Raw genomic sequence first — 22,606 nt, 5'->3', positions numbered from 1 at the left:
AATTCTTACATTGTTTTCTGGGAATTGTTTTTATAGCGTACATATTGTGGTAGAAATGACCTGGCAATATGATTTCTTCCATCAGTATGATAATCAGTACGATTACGGATTCCAAACCTGTCCAATTTTTTTTAAATTATTTTAGTGGTGAAAAAAAACCTGAAATTTGTGCTAAAAAATGTTTTGGGTTGGGTTGCAATTTTCAAAAAAATTTAACGCTTTCATGTTCCGGTCGATAGAGCTATGTGCCGGCTTATTTTTTGTGGGGTGAGACGACGTTTTTATTTATACCATTTTGGGGTAGATGTGACGTTTTGATCGCTTTGTACAGAATTTTTTACTGTGTTGTGGCTTCCACAAAAACACAATTTGGGATTCGCCTTTTTTTCTGTTTACGGTGTTTACCGATCAGGTTAGTTATTTTTATATTGCGATAGTTCGGACTTGCGGTGATACCACATGTGTGTATTTTTTTATTTTGAATTGGCGAAAAGGGGGTGATTTGAACTTTAGGTTTTTTTATGTTTTTTCTGTTTTAAACTTTTTTTTTTAACTGTTTACTGTATTTACAAATCCCCTTAGGGAAATCTCATCTGTTCGCTTGTACTATACATTAGAAATACCACAGTACTGCTGTATATAACAAAATTCACGGCCTCATTTGAAGCCCAGACACAGCCCATCGGCATCCTGCAATCGTATCACGGGGGTGCTGATGGGAGCATAGAATGACACACCCCCATGCAGGCGCGCTGTTAATGCTGCTGTTCGAATTTGTCAGCGGCATTTAACAGTCGTGGACAGAGGTCCACTCTACCCGCGGCTGTTAGAGGTGGGTCCTGGCTGTGTGTCACAGCCGTTATCTGTTGGGTATGGCGTGAGCTCACCCTGTGAGCCTGCTCCATACACCTGTTATCGACTTTCACCTTGCATGTGTAGTGAGCTGGCAGGCTCTGGCTGTTCTGTGATAATTGAAATAGAGCCTGTGACAGAAATGATTACGCAGGATGGTGCTGCCACCTTGTGGCCAGAGGTTGCACCTGCGCAGGGTGTGATGACAGAGAAAAAGACTGAGTCTCCTGTGTCCCGCCCTAGAGAGTCACGTGACCAGAGTGAGAAGCAGGAAAAAGCGCGCGAAGAGTCTGAGAGAGTCTGTGAAAAGAACCAGGACGGTGTGCAGGTCCTCGTGTGTGCCTTAGAGGATACTCTCAACTTGGCTGCTGTTATCTGACATCTTTTCCTCAGAGCTTTCCCCAGCTTCCGCACTGCTGAAGGATTCAGCTGTTACACTCCCCACTACTGGAGTGTGGACTACACAAGGGAATCCAGAGGAGCTGCTATCTGGATCAGAGAGACTGTAAGCGGGACCTCTGGCGAGAGGCCGAAGTATTCCCTCCTTTCAGCTAAATTTGTTGTTCCTCTTTTTTTTCTTCGGCTGGGACGCCTTCCTGCAGAGACAGACAGGCCTGCGACGGGGGACACATCCTTCTGGAGTAAAGGACTGGTAACGTGTGAGTAGGGACAGTGAGGGTCAGCTTATCAGTACACGTTATTACTGTGCATATTTACGGTTGTCATTTATTGTGTTCTGCTGTGTTAAAAATGTATACAAGTAAAGATACGGTTATCAAGATAGAGTCTGTGTGTGGGGATCTTGCTGGGCCAGATCATGGATACCAACGCGCGGCCTTGCCCGCGGTCACTTCATCTGGCGTAGTCGGCAGGATCTGTGACCAACAAGATTCCCACCCAGGCCACGTGTACAGTCAGAAAGCCCCGCCGATGTCTATTGTGAATCAGGTCAGGAAATTTGGCGGACGAAAATACCCTGTACCAGAGTGGGCGGAACAAGTCCGGATACTGGGGGAAATGTATAATATTGACCCTAAGACCTTGGCAGAAATGGCGGTACTGACGCTAGAAGGGGAGGCATGGACAACAGTCAGACTGGAGACGGTCAGGGGCCAGCGTACAGTAGATGATTTGGTGCGGGTGCTGGAGAACACCTATGGGCCGACCACATACCAGGGAACACTGCGACACATGTTCTTTAGACGGACGCAGCTTGAATGGGAGGATATTCCCCAATATGCGAACGCCCTTCAGGTACTCCTTGAACAAGTCTGTGGAAAAGGGGAACAACTAGCTGGTATGGCTCCTCGTGACCTGGTACTGAGAGACCAATTTGTAATAGGACTGAGAGACCAGTATCTTAACCGCACGTTACAGGACTTGATCCGGATGATGCCGACTCTTACTTTTGCTGAAGTCAAACAGGAGGCCATAGAACGTTCAAGGGGACCCGTCATGGATGTGGGGATTCAAGGTGCTGCGTGCAGATCCATATCTGACATTAAAAATCCGAACAGTGACACGGAAGACCTGAAACAGATGGTAGCAGACTTACAGAAACAGGTCTTACAGTTAACATTAGACCGACAGGGAGACCAGCGAAGACAGCCTAGCCGTCCCGTGGGACAGTGTTGGTCATGCGGTGATCCTCACCATAGGGCAAATCGTTGTCCTCAACACTTCCCTCCGCAAAAACCTCCGTCGCACCAACGAACAAGCCCTCAGCCGCCCCCTGTCACATCCACAGCCATCGCCGCCCTGGAGCCGGTCGTTGACAGGGACTGCCAACCTTTGAGTGGGGGGGCGTGTAGTGAGCTGGCAGGCTCTGGCTGTTCTGTGATAATTGAAATAGAGCCTGTGACAGAAATGATTACGCATGATGGTGCTGCCACCTTGTGGCCAGAGGTTGCACCTGCGCAGGGTGTGATGACAGAGAAAAAGACTGAGTCTCCTGTGTCCCGCCCTAGAGAGTCACGTGACCAGAGTGAGAATCAGGAAAAAGCGCGCGAAGAGTCTGAGAGAGTCTGTGAAAAGAACCAGGACGGTGTGCAGGTCCTCGTGTGTGCCTTAGAGGATACTCTCAACTTGGCTGCTGTTATCTGACATCTTTTCCTCAGAGCTTTCCCCAGCTTCCGCACTGCTGAAGGATTCAGCTGTTACACTCCCCACTACTGGAGTGTGGACTACACAAGGGAATCCACAGGAGCTGCTATCTGGATCAGAGAGACTGTAAGCGGGACCTCTGGCGAGAGGCCGAAGTATTCCCTCCTTTCAGCGAAATTTGTTGTTCCTGTTTTTTTTCTTCGGCTGGGACGCCTTCCTGCAGAGACAGACAGGCCTGCGATGGGGGACACATCCTTCTGGAGTAAAGGACTGGTAACGTGTGAGTAGGGACAGTGAGGGTCAGCTTATAAGTACACGTTATTGCTGTGAACATTTACGGTTGTCATTTATTGTGTTCTGCTGTGTTAAAAATGTATACAAGTAAAGATACGGTTATCAAGATAGAGTCTGTGTGTGGGGATCTTGCTGGGCCAGATCATGGATACCAACGCGCGGCCTTGCCCGCGGTCACTTCACATGTACGGTGGATGTCGGCAAGGGGTTAATCACATCTTATCAGAAATGTTTTTATACAATGCCATAACACTGAGGACCAATTTCTGCCATGTTACTGGTATTTTCACTTTCATATTGGTTGCTGTATAGTCTTTTACCATAATATACAACATCAGACTTATGCATGTATTGTGTTACTGAACAGGATTCTGAAAATTTAATGAGCAACACTGCTTCAATAAATTTTGCAAAAATCAATCATACAAGTGAATATAAAAATCTTTGTATTTTTAATCTTTGTATTATATATCTTATGTAACTTTGTCTTACGTATCTTATCAAATAAATATGCATGTTTCCACTTGGGTTTCTTCTTCTTTTCCTGGAAAGAAGGTGGAAGAAGCAGAGTGCATGAGCCCGAAAGGCAGATCATGCTGCTGTTTTCTAGTATGTGTTTATGTCACCCAAGAGCTGTATTTTACGCTCAATTGCTCCGTACTGCTGTATAATGATCTCCATATTGCTGTTTCTGAATATGTTCTACTTAGAGAGAGGAGAGCAGGAATTCCTCATGATTGTGTACCTTGTAAGTAGTATATCAAAGCAACTAATCCCCACCCACTAGCTCAGAGACAACAAAAAATAGAGATAGAGCACATAAGAGACTGGTGAAAAATGCAGGATAAAAATCATATAATGGCTAAAAATAACATTATTTATTGCTCATTCACATATACATGACAAACTATACTAAAAAGTCACCTGAAATGACAGGTACACCCCTTTACAGCCTGGGACTTATTAGTACGCACCAGGCTGCAACCCCTGGTTCAGCGCAGGCTCCGGCGTTGAGCCCACACTGAACCGGGCACATGTCAGCTGATTATTACAGCTGATATGTTCCCGCCACTGACATGTTCCCGCAACAGCCGCGGGTGGAATCGCGATCCACCCGCAGCTGTTAACATGTTAAATGCCGCTGTCAATCTGTGACAGCGGCATTTAACATCGCCGCGCTGGAAGCGCGTCACTTACCCCGCCCACGTGATCGCGGGTCACTGATGGGTGGGCATGACAACCCTGGGTCCGCAGCAGACTCCAGTGGTTGTCATGAGCTGATCACTATGAGCGCCACCTAGTGGTCGGCGTTCATAGCACAGGAGCATTTCTGCTACATAACAGTGATCTGCTGATCATCTGTATGTAGCAGAGGCAATCAGACAAGTACTGCTTCTAGTCTCCTATGGAGACTATAGAAGCAAGCAAAAAGTGAAAAAAAATGGTTTTAAAAATATTAAAAAAATAACCCCATTCAAAATATAATAAAAAAAAACCCCGACATACACATATTTGGTATCGCCGCGTTCAGAATCGCCTGATCTATCAATATAAAAAAAGAATTAATCCTATCGGTAAACAGCGTAATGAGAAAAAAATTCTAAACGCCAGAATTACGTTTTTTGGTCGCCACAAAATTGCAATAAAATGCAATAACGGGCGATCAAAACATCGAATGTACCCCAAAATGGTATCAATAAAAACTTCAGCTCGACGCGCAAAAAATAAGCCCTCACCTGGCCCCAGATCCCAAAAAATGGAGACGCTACGGGTCTTGGAAAGTGGCGCCATTTTTTTATTTTTAGCAAACTTTGGAATTTTTTTTCACCACTTAAATAAAAAAGAACCTATACATGTTTGATGTCTACGAACTCGTAATGACCTGGAGAATAAGAATGGCAGGTTAGTTTTAGCATTCAGTGAACGTGGTAAAAAAAATAAGAAAAAAACATCTGTGGTATTGCACTTTTTTTTGCAATTTCACCGCACTTGGAATTTTTTTCCCGTTTTCCCATACACGATATGGTAAAACCAGTAATGTTGTTCAAAAGTACAACTCATCCCGCAAAAAATGAGCCCTCACTCGGCCATATTGATCAAAAAATAAAAACGCTATGGCTCTGGGAACAAGGGGAGCAAAAAACGAAAATGCAAAAACGTAAAATCCCAGGGTTGCAAAAGGGTTAAATTTAATTGTATAAAAAACTCAAAATATAAATCCCTCTTAAATGGTGACTTTCAAATGAGATAAAGCATTATACTATATTACGGCAACCACACAGGTGCATGATGCCTTTCTAGTACCTCTATATGCCAATATCCTGCAGATCTATGGACTAAAAACCTGTCTATAAGTCTTAGCCTAAAACAAGGCAAGACAGAAGTTTCACTATAGTGTCATAATGAGCAACTGCAATGAATTTAGAATTTGTACGGAGAGAAATCTGCTCTCTATATAAATAAATGAATCCCAGATTTGTTCACAAGCACATTTATTTTATTATGTGAACATTACCTGTTAAAATAAATGATCATTTTTGCATATGTTGAAACCACAGAAATTCATTACAGTAAATTGAATAAATTTCCTATTATGCTATCTTGCAAAATTGAAATCAAATCAATATGTGATTGCGCATGGCTTACAAGTGACATCAGCTGTAACCGCCTGTCAGTATCATGTGCGGGTCCAAAGGATTGCTAAGAAAGTCACACTCCCTCCCAGACACACATGGGTAATGGTGGGTAATAAAAGTGCACAGATTTCTGCAATTTTTTTTATATATACACAGTTCTGCCTGTATTCACACGTGGATTTTTAGGCACTGTGATACTAAAAATTCTGTAAAAAAAACGCACATCTACTGCATGAATGCAATTACTAAACCAGCACATGTGAAAACGCCCCTAGATTTGTAGCAGAATTATGTCCAGTCTAAATAAAGAAAGGTAACAGAAATAATAATATATGCTTCTGTGTTACCAGAGCCCTTTAACAAATAAAGATCCTAAACCCCCATAATAAATAAAGACCCCTTTAGAAGGTACAGACCAAACTGACTCCCTGAACTAATTCAGATCACAGACTAGACTTCCTCTGCATATGGCCCGCAGAACTGACTACCCCTAAAGATTGACCCTCAACTACCATATGATTAAGTCAGAAGGTTAATGGTAAATTAGATTGTTGAGTTCATGAAAGACAAGATGAAGGGGAAACCCTGAGTGCTTTTCAGTGCCTGCCCAAAATCTGACTTCATGGGGTGGAGTGTGTTTATGAAAACTGGAGTACAGGGAAAAAAAGGTGAAGTAACAGAGCAACCTTTCACATTCTATGAGTAGTGACACCGGAATCACACCATCTTTCTCTTGTGCAGATGTGGTAATATCCCATAAGATGACACCTATAGCGGAATAGACTTTCTAAAAATACCCCTCTAATTGCTGGACATACAGGCTTAGTACAGGTGACAGTACTAAAAAGGGTACTTATTTTTTGTTCCAATCAAGCCATAAACCCAAAAGTAACTAAATGTAAATGTGCTCATGAATGATTTTAATATGTATTGTATTTATGGCAGCAGTTGAAATTGTCCATAATAGCCCAAATGCTGCATGGAAACTAAAAATGCAAACTTTTCTTGGAGTTTTCAAGTCTTTCAATGTAAGTAGAAGACAAGAACGAGGTGTATAATGTTACACACTAATCCCTGGCCTGGGCTCTGCTCCATCTGCCCTGGTCCTTAGATCTTTCTTGTGTTCCACATTGGGCTTTGCAGGTGACTTGGCGTGCACTGCCTGGCCTATTTAAGGACTTCTAAGACTAGACTTGCAGTTTGTGTGTGCTTCTTGTAGCTTCTAGTCCCACTTCCTACTTGTCTGTGGCTTCTAGTGACTCCGGAGTTCTGTCGGCTACCTGTCCCCAGGTCTCCTGAACCTCTTCTCTGTGTTCGGCTGTGGTCTTCAGGACGTCTTCCCGGCTGTGTACGGCTTCCTTGGTTGCTGACTTTCCTGTTACTCCAGAGTGTTATCTGTTACCTGGCTGCAGTTTCCTGGACTCGACCTGCCTGCCTGCGGTTTCCTGGCGTCTTCCGCCTGCCTGTGGTTGCCTGCACTACGCCTGCTTGCCTGCGGTTTCCAGCATTCCACTTGTCTACCTACAGTTTCTAGTCCTTCTGCTCACCAACCTGCTGTACCGACATCTGTGGCCCATGTGCCCACCTAGATCTGCCCCTTAGAGGATCCACCTCACCCAGTGATCCCCTTGAACTTCTCATAGCCTATAGTAAGGTGAAAAATATAACATGGTTTAAAGTGTGCCTATCATTTCAGCTGACTGCTCAAAATAAGCTGTCATGTGTAACCTGTCATGAAGAGTAGCACTATGTTAGGTCATATGACTTCTATTCTGCATTTTCACTAGTTTTTCTGCACTTTCTTTAATTTTCAGCTGTCTCTAAGCTAGTGGGTAAAGACTAGCTGCTATGATGACTATTACCCACAATATACCGAAACATGAGGAATTCCTGTTCTTCTGTGAGTATGTAACACATGTTCAGAAGCAGTAGCATGGATGACATTATACTGCAGTAGTGAACAATGTACCCGTGAATCCAGCACTGGAGCGAGATAAAACTCTTACTAGAAAGAAGCAGCATGGGACTTGTGTATCTATGTCTCTCCTTCACCTTGCTTGCTTCGCACTCTGTGCATCCTCTATTTAGACTTGGCAGATGTAATCCAATATCTCAGTATGAACTGGCAGTCTGGATTGTTTTTACTAAGACGGATTTTTACAGTTTTTTAGAGAATGATGAATATAAAAGACACGGTGGGGGGGAAGTGGCTCATTAGTGGAGAAAATTGTATTTCTCTGATGAGACATATCATGAGGTTTCTTATGTTTGCTTGTATTATTAATTTATGATCAGTTTATTGAAATGACTGTTTAAGGCACATTGTGACAAAGGGAGGTTTATAGAAATGCAGGTAATAATGAAAATAGGGCAGCAAATAATAGAGCGGTGTGTTAATCTTGATATCCCGCCACATACTTTTGCATACTTGGTCAGACTTTTCATGTAGATTTTCAAAGTAAGATAAAAGAAATATTGACTTTTATGAAGATCACCATACAGGTTTTATCAGCCGATTTCTAGCATTCATACCATTGCTGTTTGTTGTCAGCATTGCCGTAGGTTAGAGGTGAGAAATCAAATTTTATCTCTCGGCAGTAACTGTCAGCTATGTGAATAAAACATGCAGCAGCTGCATCATACCATTAACATGAGAATACAGTAAGCCAAGTCCAAAATAACTCTAGAAGTCAGGAGAAGGTCTGCTGGGATGAGACCCGTGGGACCTTTTTTTCATAGAGGAAACAAGATGGAGAGAGCTGTCTAGGAAATGCTTCTTTATTGTGATAACGTATCTTTAGTAATTTACCTGGTGAAAATTAATGTTGTCCCATGCCCTTTCAGTCATTTAAAACAGCAGTGACATCATAAGTTATAGAGCAATACATTATAGAAACGGGGCGGAAATGGAACTTATTTGGACAAAAATGTCTTAATAAGGAGGCTTGTGAACAGACCACTTTGGTGGAATTTACTCAGACTGGCATGGATATGTACAGTCATGGCTGAAAGTGTTGGCACCCTTGAAATTGTTCCAGAAAATTAAGCATTTCTCCCAGAAAATTATTGCAATTACATATGTTTTGTTATGCACATGTTTATTTTCTTTGTGTGCATTAGAACAACACAAAAAAAAACTGAGGAAAAAAAGGTAAATTGGACACTATTTCACACTAAATCCCAAAAATGGGCTAGACAAAATTGTTGGCATGTTTCCAAAATTGTGGGTAAACAACCTTGTTTCAAGCATGTGATGCTCGTTTAAACTCACCTGTGGCAAGTAACAGGTGTGGTCAATATGAAAATCACACCTGAAACCAGATAAAAAGCGGAGAAGTTGACTCAATCTTTGCATTGTGTGTCTGTGTGTGCCACAAGAAGCATGGAGAACAGAAAGAGAACCGACAGTATGAGAACTTGAGAACCAAAATTGCTGAAAAATATCAACAATCTCAAGGTTACAAGTCCATCTCCAGAGATCTTGATGTTCCTTAGTCCACGGTACGCAATATAATTAAGAAGTTTACAACCCATGGCAATGTTGCTATTCTCCCTGGACGTGGACAGCAGACAAAAATTGATTGAAAGGTTGGAACGCAGGATAATTCAGTAGATAAGCAGCCCCAATCAAGTTCCAAAAAAATTGAAGCTGTCCTGCAGGTTCAGGGTACATCAGTGTCATCATGAACTATCCGTCGACATTTGAATAACATGAAATGCCATGGCAAAAATAGGATACAATGATTGACATGGAATTATATCTCCAATATTCTCCACAGGTACGTTCATATGTCAGCATACAGTGAATGTTTGGCCACATTCCCTGTTGCGAAATTGTTGGGGCTGGCAGAATTTGTAGTAAAAAGATGACATATGTTATATATATGTAATACAGTATATCATACAAACTGAAAATATTTTTCAATACGTTTTCCCTGATTGTGTGGATTAACCAATCTGAACATTTTGTTTTGACCCTCATATTCATTTTGAGAAGCCTCTATAGAGCATACCACACTCTCTACCCTCCTTAGTAATGTTACAGGTGTGTCAGAGGTGACAGACAGTCGCCCTGCAGTGGGTTGCAGGGGATCTGTACGTTTGGCATTGCAGACAGTTTCTTAGATAAGAGGCTGTCTTTAGGACCGAGCGGCTACCTCTCTCTTACTAATTAGCTCTCTGGCCTGGGTGTATATATACCTGGTGTGTCTGAAAGGGAGTCGCCAGCTATAGCCATTTCTACTTGTGAAGCTTAGCAGGAGCAGTACTTCGTCCTCTCTGTGCTTATTTGGAGTTCATCTAAAGCTAAGCCATTTCCCCTGTTTTGTCCACCCTTGTTGTCTATAGAGTTTAGTGGAGGTTGACTAGTGCTCATCTCCTTCCATCCCAAGCCGTAGCCATACGCCAGGGAGAGTAGGGCGAGGCACACGTGCGGCGATTGCTGAGGAGGCAATATAGGGACGATAGTTGAGACAGGGTGACGCTAGACCAGACTAGGAGGTCTCCACTTCCCCCCTTTCCCTAGTGTCTGGGCTCCCTTTCCCTTTTCCCTCTGTGTTGCATTAAGTCTTCCCCACACCTGGCTGACAAGTAATGAATGGTTTTGACAACCCAGTCACAAACACACATACAGTGTACTGAGGTACATCTTTATTTCTCCTTAATTAGCTTTCTCATTTTCCTCCTTTTATTCTCTTTCACTCTTTTCAGACTCCTTGCATCTTCTCGCCCTACTACTTGCATCAGTGACCCTATATCCTCACATCTCCTCCAGTCCCTTTCCCCGGCTGTCACCACTCACCTAACTAAAATATTTAATCTCTCTCTCTTATCTGGTATCTTTTCCTCCTAATTTAAACACTCTAGCATACATCCATTACTTAAAAACCATCCCTCGACCAGAACTGCGCTGCTAACTACAGACCTGTGTCTCATCCTCCTTTCATCTCTAAACTCCTTTGTCCACTCCCATCTAATCCACTATCTCTCAGATAACTCTCTTCTTGCCCCTCTATAATCCGGTTTCCGCTGTTTACACTCCACAGAAACTGCCCTCACTAAAGTCTCTAATGATCTACTAACAGCTAAATCTAATGTTTACTATTCTCTACTGATTTTCCTGGATCTCTCTGCCACATTTGACACTGTGGATCACCAGCTCCTCCTCACTATGCTCCGCTCTTTCGGCCTCAAGGACACCGTTCTCTCTTGGTTCTCCTCCTACCTCTCTGACCTCTTCACTGTATCTTTTGCTGGCTCCTCTTCCTCTCCCCTTCCACTTACTGTCGGGGTTCCTCAAGGTTCAATCCTGAGCCCCCTGCTTTTCTCCTTGTACACCGCCCCTATTGGACAAACAATCAATATATTCAGTTTTCAGTACCATCTCTATGCTGATGATACCCAATTATACACATCATCTCCTGACATCAGCCCTGCATTATTACAAAATACCAGTGATTGTCTATCTGCTGTCTCTTATATTATGTCCTTCCTCTATCTGAAACTGAACCTGTCAAAAACTGAGCTCCTTGTGTTTTCTCCCTCCACTAACCTACCTATGCCCGATATTGCCATTTTCATTTGTGGCTCCACTATTACTCTCCAGCAACATGCCCGCTGTCTTGGGGTCATACTTGATTCAGATCTTTCATTCACTCCCTACATTCCATCACTCACTCACTCACTCACACGTCATCTACACCTTAAAAACATTTCTAGAATTCGACCTTTTCTTATCTTTGACTCTGCAAAAACTCTTACTGTTGCTCTTATTTATTCTCGTCTGAATTATTGCAACTCTCTACTAATTGGTGTCCCTCTTACTAAACTCTCCCCTCTCAAATCCGTCCTGAATGCAACAGCCAGGATCATATTCTTTGCCAGCCACTACACCTATGCCTCTACCCTGTGCCAGTCGTTGTGTAGCACCCTGAGGGCTCGGCTGCTACAGGGGTATTGCACCTCAAACCAGAGGTGTGGTATTCCACTCCCGGGTAAGGATGGAGTGTGGACCAGGACTCAGTAAGCTGCATGCACCACACACACCCCATTTCCGAGGGACAGCTCAACGGTGCTCCCACTAGACAGAAGTGCAGGCACGACAGCATCTGTCCCTGGCTGGAGTGGGGAGGGGGTGGAATACCCAGTGGTGTAGGAGCAGATAGGGGTGGGTCTCTGGGCATAGGTAGGAGCCCATTGGTTGCTAGTCACCTGGGCTCGGGTGTCAGAAGGAGGTATATAAGGTGGGCACCATCTTAGGACAGAGTTCAGTCCGGTTCAGTTCAGAGAGGAGGAGAAGAAGACAGGAGCTCAGCCAGAGAGGGCTGACAGGGAGCTGTGGCTCAGTCTGGGCCCAGCTCCAGAGGCAGGCCTGGAGTGAGGCCAGAAACAGCAGAAAGAGAGAGGAGAAGGAGCGGTAAGGAAAGTAAGAAAGGAACTGGAACAGAGGAGAAAGGAAGTAAGGAACACAGAGAAAGGCCCAGAGACACGAGGACCGAAGGAACCCCATATGCCCAGAGGAGATACAGGGTGAAGGGTTGGCAGAACAAGGGTACCGGAACCCAAATTGGTGGAGGCAACAGATTCCTCAGCCAAAGACCGGAGGTTGTTACTACATCTTGGTGCGACCCCTCACTACATCCACCAGAAAGGCATACCGTATAGGGTCAGGGAAACCGGGAGAGGTTTCGCCAACAGAAGGCCCGAGGAAGCTGGACAAAGGTGGGTCCCTGGTGGGGACGGCCAGAGAAAGGTAGAGAAGGGAGCTTGAACCACACTCTGGAATTACCTGGGAGTTGACCGAGTCCCTTGCCTGGTGGACGCAGCACGGCTCGGGCAGTCATCGCCTGCAGCATTGACATGAACAACAACTGTGAGTAAAGCATTGAAAACTGCAACCGCACGTCTCCGTGGTTCCTCGCCACACCAGCACCATTAGCACTGGGACGTTCACACCATCACTCCCATCATCATCCACATTAGCTGCCCTGAGGCAATACTTCTCCTGTGGGGAGTCATCCCATACTCAGCTGCGCAAACAACATCAGCCTCAGCGGTCTGCAGCGCGGCGGCGCTCCCCACTGACCGCAATCCACGGGTGGCGTAGTCGGACATTATCTAAAGTACAGTAGCAGACTACCATTGGTCTGACCACCCTGAGCCGCGGGACCGGGCCGCCACTACTACTCCCAGCGTCTCCCTATTGCCCGGTTCCGCGTGCCCCACGGCCCAGGGGGCGAGTCAGTTGCACTGGTTACCCATCCGCTACAGAGTTTAATATAAACTTATCACTCTCACCCACAGAGCGCTCCATATCTCAGTACCACCCTACATGTCCTCCCTCGTCTCAGTCTACCACCCTACCCATGTCCTCTGTTCTGCTAATGACCTAAGATTAACATCCTCAATAATCTGAACCTCCCATTCCGTCTCCAAGATTTCTCGCGTGCTGTGCCAATTCTTTGGAATGCACTACCCAGGACACTTTGATTAATTCCCAATACCCACAGTTTTAAGCGTGGCTTAAAAACGCATTTCTTTAGACTGGTTTATCGCCTCAGCATACTTGTCTAACTATCACTGTTTTTCCCATACAAAATTTATTTCCAAATCAGGACTCTTGTATCATCTGTTCACACACTCCCTTGTACTTAAAGGAGTTTTCCCACGAACAAAAGTTCATCTTAAAAATTGCCTGTGTCTGACCGTGTATGGAATAAACCACAGCTCCTGGGCAGGGGAGGAAGCACAAGACAATACAGACATTACAGCAGGGGATCACAGAGGATTCATTTTGTGAGGTAAAATATTGTGTAAAAACAGGCAGTGAAATGTTTTACCTCACAAAATGAATCCTCTGCGATTCACAGATTATAAAAAAATAAATTGTCAAACCTCGTGAATTTGAAGTTCAAAAGATCAAAAAAATCATCTCTAGTAGAATTCTCTGATACTTAGCTCCATAGAGACCTAGTAGCTCCTTGATATACACTGCTCAAAAAAATAAAGGGAACACTTAAACAACAGAATATAACTCCAAGTAAATCAAACTTCTGTGAAATCTACCTGTCCAGTTATGAAGCAACACTGATTGTGAATCAATTTCTCCTGCTGTTGTGGAAATGGAACAGACAACCAGTAGAAATGATAGGCAATTAGCAAGACACCCCCTATAAAGGAGTGGTTCTGCAGGTGGTGACCACAGACCATTTCTCTGTTCTCATCCTTTTTGGCTGTTGTTTTGGTCACTTTTTCATTTTGCCATTGCTCTCACCCCTAGAGGTACAGTAGCATGAGGCGATGTCTACAGTACAACCCACAGAAGTTGCTCAGGTAGTGCAGTTCATCCAGGATGGCACATCAGTGCGATCTGTGGCAAGAAGGGTAGCTGTGTCTGTCAGCAGTGTCCAGAGCATGGAGCAGATACCAGGAGACATGGAGGGGGCCATAGGAGGGCAACAACCCAGGAGCAGGACCGTCACCTCCTCCTTTGTGCAAGGAGGAACAGGAGGAGCACTGCCGGAGCCCTGCAAAATGACCTCCAGCAGGCCACAAATGTGCATGTAAACCTACAAAAAGCGCCTAAACATGGTCCTATAACCCTAAAAAGGGGAAAGGTAAAGAAGTGTGACCAAATTCACCAAAATGTATAAGGAGGACACCACTCTCAACCAAAAAACAGCCACAGGTATAGCTATTAATGCAAAATAAGTATATTTTATTGTGCAAAAATATATTTGATAGACAACAATATGAAGACAGTGTATGAGTGACTTGGGTGAGAAGCAGAATAGAGGGTACGATCAAAAAAACCCAAGGAAAAAGGAGACCCTAAACCTGACTGTAGAGGTATCCACATTAGATGTGCTAAAGTATATATGAAAAGATGTCACAGTCTGTGTCTAACTGATAGGAAAGACACCAAAACTATGAGTCTAAGGTTTAATCTGAATATTAACAAATGGGCAAGAGCCCTGTAAGGCATAAAAGATAGCATCAATGTACATAATTGAATAATATAAGGATGTCAGACGTTACCTTGGGACATGGTGGTCATAGAATGTGGAAGGTCTGCAGCAGGGGCAAAGAAAGCGCGCCTCAACGCACGTTTCGCCTGCGTGGCTTCGTCAGGAGGCGTCACTCATACACTGTCTTCATATTGTTGTCTATCAAATATATTTTTGTACAATAAAATATATTTATTTTGCATTAATAGCTATACCTGTGGCTGTTTTCGGGTTGAGAGTGGTGTCCTCCTTATACATTTTGGTGAACTTAGACACAAATGTGCATGTGTCTGCACAAATGGTTAGAAACCAACTCCATGAGGGTGGTATGAGGGCCCGACGTCCACAGATGGGGGTTGTACTCACAGCGCAACACCGTGCAGGACGCTTGGCATTTGCCAAAGAACACCAGGATTGGCAAAGTCACCTCGGGCACCCTGTGCTCTTCACAGAAGAAAGCAGGTTCACACTGAGCACATGTGACAGACGTGACAGAGTCTGGAGACGCCGTGGAGAGAGATCTGCTGCCTGCAACATCCTTCAGCATGACCGGTTTGGCAGTGGGTCAGTAATGGTGTGGGGTGGCATTTCTTTGGAGGGCCACACAGCCCTCCTTGTGCTCGCCAGAGGTAGCCTGACTGCCGCCATTAGGTACCGAGATGAGATCTTCAGATCCCTTGTGAGACCATATGCTGGTGCGGTTGGCCCTGGGTTCCTCCTAATGCAGGACAATGCCAGACCTCATGTGGCTGGAGTGTGTCAGCAGTTCCTGCAAGATGAAGGCATTGAAGCTATGGGCTGGCCCGCCCGTTCCCCAGACCTGAATCCGACTGAGCACATCTGCGACATCATGTCTCGCTCCATCCACCAACGTCACGTTGCACCACAGACTGTCCAGGAGTTGGCGGATGCTTTAGTCCAGGTCTGGGAGGAGATCCCACAGGAGACCATCAGCAACCTCATCAGGAGCATGCCCAGGCGTTGTAGGGAGGTCATACAGGCACGTGGAGGCCACACACAATACTGCGCCTCATTTTGACTTGTTTTAAGGACATTACATCAAAGTTGGATCAGCCTGTAGTGTGTTTTTCCACTTTAATTTTGGGGATGACTCCAAATCCAGGCCTCCATTGGTTAATAAATTTGATTTCCATTGATGATTTTTGTGTGATTATGTTGTCAGCACATTCAACTTTGTACAGAACAAAGTATTCAATGAGAATATGTGGCACCCCAGGAGTCCGGTTGCCACAGTGGCTTTGCCTCCCTCATAAGGGGGTGATGCCATGCCTGGAAGCAAGGAGGGGTTTGCTAGCATGCAACACTTCCTGGCTCCAGACCAGCAAGGGGAGCTCCTCCCCTTAGCAACTGGGATCTGGAGGCAGGGTTAGTTAGTGTGAGGAGAGCAGAGAGGAGTTGAAGTCAGGACGTCAATGAGGAAAGACCTAAGGAGTGGAGCTGCATGGCAGTTCACCCCAGAGGGAAGCGCAGAAGAACTGGACACCGGAGTCTGAGGTTGTGGGGCACCGAAAACCCAGCAGCAGAAACCGGAGGGCAGAAGACTGCAGGTCTCCTGGCCCCATCAGACGCCCGGAGGCTCAGCAGCACGATAGGGCCCAGCACCGCCACGTGGGAGCGACACTCCAGGAAGGCCCGAGCTGCCTGCCATACGGGTGAGCACAAAGACGTTTTACTCAGGGACGAGGGCCGCAGCACAGCTATATGCAGCAGGGCCAAAGAGGTAGCACAAAGGGAAGGCCTCCAACTTCACCTGGCGAGGTGGATCCCCCAACTTGCTTCCAGGCCGCCCGGACCTCTACTACCAGCTAGTACCCGTGCCCCGGTCTGCCTAACCACCACAAGTAAAGATAAGAGGAAACCGCCATTAAGTTGTGGACTGATTATTAACTGCGCCATCCTCGGCACTACACCATAACAGCAAAGTATACACTGCCCTGGAGCTAAGCTCTACCTGTGGAGAGCTAAACCAACTCTGCTGCATTAACAACAGCTCCAGAGGACCTGCTCCGCAGCGACGGCTCCCTTTAGCCGCATACCTCAGGTGGTGTCACGAACTGTATATAAGAACTTTAATTCCCCTGTAAATATCCCCTTTTTACTGACCGCCCTGGGTCACAGACCGGGTCACCGCCACTGTGACATCTTCCCTAGCAACGACCGGCCCGGCACGAGTACCCCACGGCCCAGGGGGCGCGTCAAATATTTCATTCATTCAGATCTAGGATGTGTTATTTGAGTGTTCCCTTTATTTTTTTGAGCAGTGTATAATTCAGATTAGTCTGGGTCTTTTTTATCCTGTTCTTTCCTCCCAATATAGTCAGATGAATATGCATGTGGTAGCTTTCTCTAATTTTCTTTTAAATTCTTAAATTAAGGAATTTAGCCACCATGAGTTAGTGTTATGTTCTAAACAATCATCCATTCCCAATCAACCATGCGTATAAATACACAAATGACTGATAGATATTGGATACCTGTGTAGTAAGTTATTCTTATTCTTATGCTTGACTTTTTTTAACCATGTGTACTATTGCCCGTATTGCTGTAAGTTATAAGCTTACTAATCGTTTGCCAGGTCCTGTTTATGGGTGGTCTCCAGTGTAATGCTGAAATATTATAGAGCACGTTGTGAGGCAGTGACCGGGATCGTATACGAGGGACGTTATATATCTCCCAGAATGTGTACAGAGACCTATTAAATCCATTGGAGTGCATTGCAGTCACAGACACAGCTACGGCTGCAATGCAGGAATGAAGGTGAGCAATGACCTGGTCAGACTACCTGGCTAAGGCAGATTAAGTAAAACCTGGCAGGGCCTTCATTTCTTGGAGGAGGTCACAGGAGGCAGTGGGGCGGCCTCCTCCCTCCAACCCGGGTTTTCCAGTGCCTCTTGCCACAGGTCCTTTAAAATCCCTGCACTAAGGATTAGTGGTGTTCTATGTTGCAACCTGCTAGGAGCATAGCAGGAAACCTCAGCAGGATTGAGTGTGGCTGAACCCCCGCCTGGGAAGGCTCTGCACCTGTCAGGCTCTGAGCGGCCCGGCGTGGCCGTTGTCCCCGGCAACCGTTGTTTATGGACTCATGTTAACCCGGCTGCGAACCGGAGGACTTTCTGTTTTACCCGTGAGTTGCTGAATAAAAGCTGTTTATGTTGGACTTGCTTGGGTCACTGCCTCAGTTACTGCACGGTGTGAACACCGCCGCCCTACAGCTTGGTGGAGAATGCGGGCATTGTGACTGAGGCATACCCCCACCGGCAGCTGCATGACCACAATTCGGCCTGCCACCTTTCAGTTCCACCCCATGGACAAAATGGAGGAGCTGTTAAAGCAGCTGGTACTCACCCAGCAGCAGCAGCAGATACAGTCTCAGCGGCAACAGCAGGAGCAATACCTGAGTCTCCAACGGCAACAGCAGGAGCGGGAACAGCAGCACAATCAGCAGCACCTGAGTCTCCAACGGCAACAGCAGGAGCAGCACCAGGATCACCAACGGCAACAGCAGGAGCGGGAACAGCAGTACAATCAGCAGCAGCAGCTACTGTACCAGCAGCAGCAAAAAACAAATGAACTGATGCTGCAACAGATTGCTGCCCTGCGGGAAACGGCCACAACACCGCTTCCGGAACGTCGAGAGGCCCGGGACAAGGTTCGCTCAGCTTTGAGGAAGATGGGTCCGGAGGATGACGTGGAAGCCTTCCTGACCGTCTACGAACACACAGCAGAGAGGGAAAAGCTACCAGCCAGCCAGTGGGCGGAAGTGGTGGCTCCGTTTTTGGTTGGCGATGCCCAGAAGGCCTACTTCGACCTCAGTCGGGGGGACGCCCAGGACTACCAGAGGCTCAAAGGTGAGATTCTTGCCCGGCTGGGGGTTAATACATACGTGAGGGCTCAGTGTGTGTTTTCGTGGGCCTATGTGGAGACCCGACCCGCCCGGTCTCAGGCTTATGACCTCCTGCAGCTGGTAAAGAGGTGGCTCCAGCCTGAGACTTTGTCTCCAGCCCAGATGGTGGAGAGGGTGGTGGTTGACCGGCTGGTGAGGACTCTGCCAGCCGCTATCCAACGTTGGGTAGGGCAAGGGGACCCCGGCACACTCGACCAGGTGGTCAGCCTGATCGAGCGCTACTCGGCCACTTTATCCGGGACTCTGCCCCCTCGCGGCTGTCACGCCGATCCCTGCCAACCCAGGAGTCGGGAAAGGGGTCGCGTCCCTCTTCTGGGGACAGTCAGTACTGTTCCCGTGCTGAAGGGGAACCTCGGAGTGAGAGTGGCAGGAGACCGATTCCCTCCCAAACTGTCATAAGACCTAACAGTACCTCGACCCTTAGGTGCTGGCGGTGTCAGGGGCCGGGACATGTGGTTGCTAATTGTCCCCTGACTATGGAACCCATGGACTGCGGATATAGCCGCCGGGTCTCAATGTATGCCCAAACCGTCTGCACAACGAGCGCCGACCCCCGGGACAGTGAACTCCAACTATGCCAGGTACTGGTTAATGGGTAACCCACGGAGGCCCTCCTGGACTCAGGGAGCCTCGTGACTCCGGTACATGGGTAGCTGGTAGCAGGAGACAACCCCAGTGGACGGCCAGTTGGGGTTGTGTGTATCCATGACCTCCGAGAGTACCCAACTGCGGAGGTAGTTTTGTCCACGCCATGTGGAGACATAAAACATGTGGTGGGAGTGGTAAAAACTCTTCCCTATGGGACTGTGTTGGGAAGAGACTTGCCCCTGTTCTGGACTCTGTGGAAAAACAATATCCACTCTCCCCCAGTAAAATTTATTACAGACGCTGTACCTGACGAACCTGCCGTAGGGGTGTCCAACCTAGGGAGAGAGTGTGACCCCGATAGGTTTCCCTTAGAGGTGCTGGTAGGAGAGGTCGAGGAGACACCATCGATCCCCGAGCTGGAAGTGTCCCGGGACACGTTTGGGACGGCTCAGCTACAGGAACCCACCCTGACTCAGGCGCGGGAAAGGGTGGTAGAGGTAAACGGCGTAGCCCAACAGCCTAATGCAGATACTATATTTCCACGCATGGTAGTCAACGGAGAGTTGCTCTATAGGATAGATAAGATCAGGGACGAGGTCGTGGAACAGTTGATAGTACCTCAGTCGTACCGTTTGGTGGTTCTAGATTTGGCACACACTTGCTGGGTGGACACTTAGGGGAAAAAAAAATGCAAGAACGTATCTTGCAGCGGTTCTTTTGGCCTGGGGTTTACGTGGAGGTCAAAAGGCACTGCGAATCCTGCCCCGAATGTCAGTTGACCTCACCCACCGCAAGTTTCCGTAGCCCATTGGTACCCCTGCCAGTGATAGAGGTACCTTTTGAACGGATTGCAATGGATTTGGTAGGGCCCATTGTAAAATCCGCCCGTGGCCACCAACATATACTGGTGGTCGTCGACTATGCCACCCTGTACCCGGAGGCTATACCACCACGCTACACCTCGGCAAAACTGATTGCACGGGAGCTGTTTGCCATGTTTTGTCGCCTTGGACTACCTAAGGAGATCCTGACGGATCAGGGGACCCCCTTTATGTCCAAAGTGACAAGGGAACTGTGCAAATTGCTACAAATTAAACAATTGCGCACCTCGGTGTACCACCCTCAAACCGACGGGCTAGTAGAACTGTTCAATAAAACCCTCAAGGCTATGTTAAAAAAGGTGGTTTCTAAGGACGGAAGGGATTGGGACATGTTGCTACCCTATTTGATGTTCGCCGTCCGTGAGGTACCCCAGGCTTCCACAAGGTTCTCTCCCTTTGAGTTAATGTACGGCAGACACCCTAGGGGTCTGTTGGACGTAGCCAAAGAGACATGGGAACAAGAGCCGACTCCACATAGGAGTATAATTGACACGTGGCTAGTATGGAGGACCGGATCGCGGTGGTCATGCCCATCGTGAAAGAACATCTGTTAGATGCCCAGGCAGCCCAGAGGCACACATATAATAAAAGAGCCAGAGTCAGGTCTTTTAACAAGGGCGATCGGGTGTTAGTACTGGTACCCACAGCCGAGAGTAAGGTCATGGCCAAGTGGCAAGGGCCATATGAGATTCGAGAAAAAGTGGGGGAGGTAAATTACCGGGTGTATCAGCCCGGAAGGAGGAAACCTGAACAGCTTTACCATGTAAACCTGCTAAAGCCTTGGAAAGATCGAGAGTGTTTAGTTACAGACTTCACCCTGGGCATATCACCAGAGAGTTCTCTACCTTCAGCCAGGGAAGCGTCCGAGGGGGAGGTCAGGATAAGTGATGCCCTCAGTAAACAGCAGCGACGGGAGGCTCGCTCGCTGGTGCAGCACAATACCGACGTGTTCTCAGAGCTACCAGGTAGGACTACGGTTATCCAACATGACATTGTCACCGAACCTGGGGTAAGGGTACGAATAAGACCGTACCGGGTACCCGAAGCCCGGAGGCAAGCCATCACGGCTGAGGTAAAACAAATGCTTCAGTTAGGCGTCATAGAGGAATCACGGAGTGAGTGGGCTAGCCCCATCGTACTGATTCCGAAACCAGACGGATCGTTACGCTTCTGTAAAGATTTTCGGAAATTGAATGAAGTGTCAAAGTTTGACCTTTATCCAATGCCCAGGGTGGACGAGCTGATTGAGAAACTGTGGCAGGCCCAGTACTTTACCACGCTCGATCTCACCAAGGGTTACTGGCAGGTACCTCTCACAGATTCGGCGAAGGAAAAGACCGCCTTCGTAACTCCGGAGGGTCTATACCACTATGTGGTCTTACCTTTTAGGTTACATGGGGCCCTAGCTACATTCCAGAGGTTGATGGACATAGTGCTCAAGCCTCATCAGGAGCACGCGTCCGCGTATCTAGATGATATTATCATCTTTAGCACCGACTGGCATACGCACCTATCACAGGTACAAGCAGTGCTGGATTCTCTCAGAGCCGCGGGGTTAACTGCAAACCCAAAAAAATGTGCGATAGGGCTAGAGGAAGCCCGATATTTGGGGTATGTGATAGGCCGAGGAGCTATCAAGCCCCAAATCAATAAAGTTGAGGCCATAAAAAACTGGCCTAAACCATCAAGTACAAAACAGGTGAGGGCGTTCCTTGGCATCCTTGGGTATTACCGCCGGTTTATACCTAATTTTGCTGGGCGAATGGCGACCCTGACCGATCTCTTGAAAGGGAAAAAATCGGTAATTGTTCGGTGTAACCCTTAGGCAGAAGACGCTTTTCAGTCCATGAAGTTGGCTCTGTGTGGACAGCCGGTCCTCATCAGCCCCAACTTCAAGGAAACCTTCATTGTACAGACAGATGCCTCGGAGGTAGGCCTAGGGGCGGTATTGTCACAAAAAGTGAATGGTGAAGAGCACCCGGTCACCTACTTGAGTAGAAAACTTATCCCGGCAGAGAAAAACTATAGCGTGGTAGAGAAGGAGTGTTTGGCTATTAAGTGGGCCTTGGAATCACTACGTTATTATTTACTCGGGCGTCAGTTCCGCTTGGTGACGGACCACTCGGCCTTGGTATGGATGAGGAATGCCAAGGAGAGGAATGCGAGAGTCACCAGGTGGTTCCTGTCACTGCAAAATTTCAGTTTCTCTGTAGAACATTGCCCTGGGAAGTTGCAAGCAAACGCGGATGCCCTGTCCTGGGCACCCTGTATGGTGGCAAATGTTCAACCCCACAAGTTTGAACAGAGGGGGGGGATATGTGA

At 46.8% G+C, this 22,606-nt stretch overlaps 1 protein-coding gene across 4 annotated transcripts in view; it reads left to right on the top strand.

Moving 5' to 3' along the window:
* Positions 1 to 22,606, top strand: part of FILIP1 (filamin A interacting protein 1) — a 320,170-nt gene that overhangs the window by 94,817 nt on the left and 202,747 nt on the right. The gene's annotated exons all lie outside the window — the stretch shown is intronic.

Source organism: Phyllobates terribilis, unplaced genomic scaffold (assembly GCF_046119375.1).
Source record: "Phyllobates terribilis strain yellow unplaced genomic scaffold, ASM4611937v1 Scaffold_3__8_contigs__length_932513732, whole genome shotgun sequence".
NCBI classification, from domain to species: domain Eukaryota; kingdom Metazoa; phylum Chordata; class Amphibia; order Anura; family Dendrobatidae; genus Phyllobates; species Phyllobates terribilis.
Note: the sequence above shows the minus strand (reverse complement) of the source record. Positions and strands in the feature narration are given on the sequence as shown.